Here is a 7,021-nt window from a genome sequence, read left to right on the forward strand (position 1 = left end):
TAGAGTCCAAATAATTAAATTAATTCAAGTGTTGAATTTATTAAATCATATTGAGTCTTGTAGAGCTCAATTTAAATAAATTATTTAACTAGTGGACTTGAGTAAATTCAAGTAATGTTTAATTAGTCTCAAAAATGTTTGAGTTAATTAAATTAAGTCCATGGGTTTTTTAATTTGTTAAAAACCATATAATATTTGCATGCATGGGAGGTGAAAGGTTAGGAGACTACTTTTTGAGTTATTAAGGCATGGCATGCAAAAAGGTGTTTTTGCTTTTTTTGGCTTTTTGCAAGTCCAAGACAATTCTCCCTTCCCCCATTCAAGCACTACCTTTTCCGAAATTTTCATGGTGTTCTCTCCTCCATTTTTCTCTCATTTTTCTTCTTCTAGTGTTGAGGAAAGAAAATAATTCTCATTGAAAAATCCTCTTAGTTTTCTAGTGCAAATTAAGAGGGGATCTACCTAGTTGGTGGTGGGCTTAATAGTTGAGCAAGGAGTGCTCAAAGGAAGCTTGAAGATAGTTTCTACCATTGAAGAGCTAAGGTGTTTACACCTTAGTTGGAGCCATTTCATCAATTTTTAAGATTGCTAGGTATATCTCTCAAACACCTTATGTATGACATAGTTTGTGTTTTTCGTATTTGCTACACCAAGATATGGAGGTGGCCGAAATTTCTTATGAAAAATAAAAAATTTTAAACTTCTGTCGCGCTTCCGGTCACCGTAACCGATCCCCTATCATCGGATTCATATATGATGTTCTTGGCATGTTAGACATCGTAGAATCGAAGTCAGATTGAGAAACGGACTGATTATGGAATTGTTATGAATTTTCAGGGTATATTGATATATACTAGACAGATTTGAATTGTGACTGGATTATAGATTGTATTGGATTTTTGTTATGGATTGTAACTGTTATCTGGTAATGTTGTATTGACAGTGATATTGAGATTTTACCGTTATGACGTGAATTTTGAATTAAATCCAGAATAATCAGATTCAGTTTTGAATTGAGAATGGAAGATTGATAGTATGATTCTCGATATATCGTTTCAGATTTACATAGACAGTCTTGAGTTCAGAACTAATATTGCTTCAGACCGAGACTACAAACGGAAGGTATAAGTCAATGTGGTATTGGGAGATCGACTTAAGTCGGTTTAGACTTGAGTTTCCCTAAATCACATACTTTACTTTATTGCATTGATATTTGCATGGATTTGATTGATGTACTTGTTCTCTTGATTTATAGATAGCAGGTATTAGACGAGTAATCTTGTGACAGAAGTGCCTGATAGTGGCGGGATCGCCATGGGCACCTTGCACGATGTCACAAGATAGTGTATTGGCGAAAGTGCCAAAGTCAGTCACCGGATGATTGGCTATCGATGTGGATAGAATTGTAGCTTCTTCTATTACTGGTGATCGATATGGAATGCCAACTTCTAGAAACCGGGATCCCTAGACTAGGATTGAGTCTGGTCTGAATTGTAAAGTTACGAGCATTGTCGACAGTCTGATATTGATTATGTTTCATATTTTGATACATATTGCTGTTATCTGTTACTTGCTTTATATTTGTTTATATGATTGACTGTTTCGTTGATTTATACTGGGATTATATACTCACCGGAATTATCCGGCTGTTGTCGTGTTTGTATGTGTGCATGACAACAGGTGGGACAGGTTCAGGGTTGAGGAGATGAAGAGAGATCGTGATTAGAGTGGAGGCTCCGGACTTGGATTAGAGATAGGGTTAGACACTTGATATTAGCTGTTAAACCTTAGTTGAATAAATGTATGTGATAGAGCACTTGTACTTTTATACTGAGATGTATATACGTTTTATTTCACTATGTTCAACATTTAAAAAAAAAATTTTAGACCCTGTTTTATAATTGATTAAATAGTCCCAATGATGATTAAGAACATGATTAGCGTCCGGGTCCCCACATTTATATTTCATAGCGCTGATTCCCACTTATTCCCGTACCTTTCTTCATCTTCCTTTAGTGAAAGAGAGCCACCTAGCCCTATCAGAAAAAGTTTTTTAATAGATGTTAGTCCCACCTCGACCAGATCGATAGGTTTACTCTTCCGTCCCCTCAGCTTACTCTGCCCGGGCACAAATAGCGCACTAGCCATAAGAGCAAATAGTAGAAAATAAAGAATGAAAGAGTTGGCTTAGGTGGTGCCGAATAAGGCCACTCTAAGATTTATCAAACTCCCTATTTATAGCATATACTGTAGTGGTAAAGATGAGCTGGGTCAGTAATCGGCGATACGTGGCATGTGAGTAGCCCTTCACCCAGAGGATTGTCTTTTCCGACGGTGCTGTGTGCCTAGAGCTATCGAAATGACCTATGTTACGTCCTGACTTGATGTCTCATAGCGAGATATGATCTAAGTCCCCCGGTGGAACTTCACTAGCTACAATGTTAACAGCTGCCCTCTAACTTTCGAAATGAAATCTTTTGATAACGAGAAAAGTGTACCGCCCTCAAAAAATCTCATAAAGAAAGATAAAAGACGTAACGATCTTGCTTACTATATAAATAGTAGTAGGTTAGTTAATGTTAGGTAGTAGCCTAAGCGTTAAGAAGCTCCAATCATGCTACTGAGACTATATTCTTAACACATGCAATTCGAATGAGTGAGGAAATAAAGTTCACCACTTACTACGTTCTTTCAAAACCTTAGATTCCCTCAAAGCAAAGGTGTGGAATCCTTTCTTGTCACCTTCGCAAAAACAAGGGCTGAACCCTTAATGTACCAACGAGGGAAAGAAAGCTTCATCAAATTCAAAGTATGTACTTGGGAAGATTGAGTCTTTCCACTCATTAATAAATATATCAAACGGCAGGAATTCGCTGCAAAGAAAGAGGGGAAAGCATATATGTGATCAGCGGTCTCATTTATGCTATGCCGTGCATCGTGTTCCTGTGTGTTTATTGAGCTTTCTTCACTTCAGCGCCATGCGCTTTGCTTCGCTTTATAGAAGAGAGAGACCCTTTGTAATGCTGAGATTTTATTACGGTAATTTGAGAATAATTATCGATAAATTGATGTGATGATAGTCAGATCAAGTTGAGAGCTAATTTAAAAGGCATCGAATTGAAAATGGAATAGCAATGCATGTACAAGAATGGTCGGGCAGTGTTTTACGCACACATGCGCGAGAGGAGGCGCGCACATGCGCGAGAGGCTTATCGCGAGGACAGAGGACCTCGCGCATATGCGCGAGATTGGGCGCGCATATGCGCGAGGAGATGTCTTGATGATGGCCAGGTCCAGAGAAGTTGGCGCATGTGCGCGGTGTTGGGGCGCGCATATGCGCGGGCTGTTGAAAAGCCAAGCGCCGAGACAGAATGTCTCGCGCATATGCGCCGGTTTTTAGAAATTTGAAGTTTACGGAAGATCCGTCCGTCCGATTTTCAATCCGACTTCAGTACTGTGTTCCTATCGACGCAGGCTCCAACTGGACGTAAGTTTTGTTACGTTTTGATATGTTTTGAAATTGTGCTATTGTCAGAATTGAATAGGATTCATATATGATGTTCTTGACATATTAGACATCGTAGAATCGAAGTCAGATCGAAGAACAGATTTATTATGGAATTGTTATGATTTTTCAGAGTATATTGATTGATATTGGACATATTTGGATTATGGATTGATTTCAGATTGTATTGGATATGGGTTATGATTGGTAACCGTTATCTGTTGATATGGTATTTATGGGAATATTGAGATTGTGCCGTTATGTCGATGGTTTGAATTAAATTCAGAAAAATCAGATTCAGTGTTGAATTGAGAATGGAATATTGATATTATGATTCTCGATATACCGTTTCAGATTTACAAAGACAGCCTTGAGTTCAGAACTGATATTGCTTCAGACCGAGACGACAAACGGAAGGTATAAGTCAATGTGGTATTGGGAGATTGACACAAGTAGGATATACTTGTGTTTCCCTAAATCACATACTATTTGTTATTATTTGCATTGATTTGATTTGATATGCTTGTTCTATTGATGTATAGAGAGCATGTGTTAGACGAATATTAGACGAGTGATCTTGTGACAGAAGTACCTGATAGTGGCGGGATCGCCACGGGCACATTGCACGATGTCACAAGATAGTGTATTGGCGATAGTGCCACAGTCTGTGACGGATAGGTCAAGACACTGGATGTTTGGTTATATCGACGTGGATAGAATCGGAGTTTCTTCTATTACTGTTGGTCGATATAGGAATACCAACGTCTGGAAACCGGGATCCCTAGACTAGGATTGAGTCTAGTCTGAGTCGTGGAGTCACGAGTATGATTGATAGTTTGATATTAATTATGTTTCAGATTTTGATATATATCTGATATCTGCTTCATGCTTTATATTAATTATATGATTGCATGTTTCGTTGATTTATATTGGGATTTATTCTCACCGGAGTTATCCGGCTGTTGTCGTGTTTGTATGTGTGCATGACAACAGGTGGGACAGGTTCAGGGTCGAGGAGATGAAGAGAGAGATCGTGATTAGAGTGGAGACTACGGACTTGATCTGAGATAGGGTTGAACACTTGATATTTAGTAGTTGAACCTTAATTTGTAAATGATTGTATATAGTACAAAACTTGTACTTGACTTTTATACTGATATGTATAGTAGAGTGATTCCATTACGTTCCGCATTTGATATTATATTGAAAAAAAAGACTCTGTTTATTATAATTGATTAATTAGTACCAATGACGATTAAGAACATGATTAGCGTCCGGGTCCCCAAACCCTTTGAGAGTGAAAGGGCAAGCAATAGAAAGGATAGTCTCTCGCGCGAACTACGACTACTAGAAAATGGTGAGATCATTAGTGAAAGAAGGACCAACGACGATCCTATCCTAAAGGAAAAGGAGGAGTAGGAAGAGTCAGTTTTCTTTGAAGATCGAGGAAGAAATTGGACAATTAAGCCATTCGGAAGAAGTATTCTACAGAAGAAAAGCCTGTTATGAGTAAGTGGAAAAGAAAGATCTCCAGAGATTCTTATCTCATTCCATTCCAGTGGCTCAACCAGTAACCAATGGCGAAAACTCAAAAATCCATGGTTTCCCGGTAGAACCCTATTTCGCCCAAGTTGTTTTGGAAACGGAAAAAAGAAGCGGTTTTTCGCACAGCTTGCTCATAGTGCAGGTCCCACTTGTATATTGTATTTGGCCGAAGAAGCATCAGACAGGTTGGAGTTCTTACCTTCTTGGGACTCCATGTACCAAGATCTTCTTCTGTTATATGGTCAATACCGATCCACCTTAGTAGATCATATAGATGTAGAAAAAGCTTCACATTTTGATGAATTGGAAACATCTCTTTTCCATTTCTATTTACCCAGTTCATAACTTTCTTTCGTGTGTTCCCGGGAGGAATTTCGATCTCGGAATATATTCCACCTAAATAACTGTGGCCAGAGAGTAAAATAGGTCGGGAAGAAAGAGTCTGAGGTCGGGTTGGACGACATACATCTTGGTTGGTCCCACCATCACTAGAGATGGGACATAGTTATAATCTTTCTTCTAAAAGATTTATATTATAAATATAATATAAATACAAATTTTAATAGCTGCAATGCAAGACTAGATGAAAAAACCCAAAAGCCCTTATTTTTTATTGTTGTTCCTCCCAGATACATGGCTTACATACCCGGCTCAACATTCTTGGAAAACAATCGAATCGAGGGTCCGGAGGAGAATTGGCCATTCAATCTTGTGAACTAATCGAGACCGAAATTGGAAAAAGAGATACGAACGGAGAGGAATAACCAATTGATGAAAGAACATGAAACCATTTTGTTTCAATAGAGGTACGAGAAAGGGTTGGGGGCAATGAAGTAGGTGAAGTGGTTGGATTTTGCGAGCTGTTTCAACCACTGCTGGATGTGATTCCAAGAGCCGAACAAGAATGAATACCACACAGAAGAGTCAAGACCAGGCTCCCTAATTGAATGTTTAACCAATCCATTCCGGATAGACCGAATTGGTACGGAAGTTCTAACATGGGAAAAGCACGGAAAACACGACTTATTTGAATAACCCGGTGACCCACATATTGAAAGGGGATCGGTTACGGTGACCGGAAACGCAACGGAAGCACAAAAATTTTGTTTTTCATAAGAAATTTTTGGCCACCTTGATTTAATGTGTAGCAAATACAAAAACAACAAAATGTCATACATAGTGTGTTTAGAAAAATATACCTATCAATCTCAAAGGATTGATGTATGGCTCCAACTAAGGTGTAAACACCTTAGCTCTTCAATGGTAGAAACTATCTTCAAGCTTCCTTTGAGCACTCCTTGCTCAACTATTAAGCCCACCACCAACTAGGTAGATCCCCTCATATTTTGCACTAGAAAAATATGAGGATTTTTCTTTGAGAAGTGAGTGTTTTCTCCAACCATTGAAGAACAAAAAATTGGAGAGAATGAATAGTATTTTCGGCCACTATTCATGCTAGGAGAGAAGGAGAGACATTTTTTTGGTTGTGGGAAAAGTTAAAGTAAAAAAGTTGCATGCCAAGCCTTGGTTATACAAAAAGTTGTCTCCCAACCTTTCACCTCCCATACATGCAAATATTATATGGTTTTTAACAAATTAAAAACCCATGGACTTAATTTAATTATCTCAAACATTTTTGAGACTAATTAAACATTACTTGAATTTACTCAAGTCCACTAGTTAAATAATTTATTTAAATTGAGCTCTACAAGACTCAATATGATTTAATCAATTCAACACTTGAATTAATTTAATTATTTGGACTCTACTAGGTCCACTAGTGTTTAATTAATTCAACACTTGAATTAATTTAATTTAGTCCATAATAATGTTTATGAAAATCACAATTTTCAAATACATTATTTATTTGGCCAAATTTTAATTTAAGAACACATTCATAAATTAAAATTACATTTCTCTCATAGAAGTCATACTTCTATTTTTCCTTACGCCTATAAACTCATTTATAAG

This window comes from Primulina huaijiensis, chromosome 12 (genome assembly GCF_012295235.1).
Source record: "Primulina huaijiensis isolate GDHJ02 chromosome 12, ASM1229523v2, whole genome shotgun sequence".
Lineage (NCBI taxonomy): Eukaryota > Viridiplantae > Streptophyta > Magnoliopsida > Lamiales > Gesneriaceae > Primulina > Primulina huaijiensis.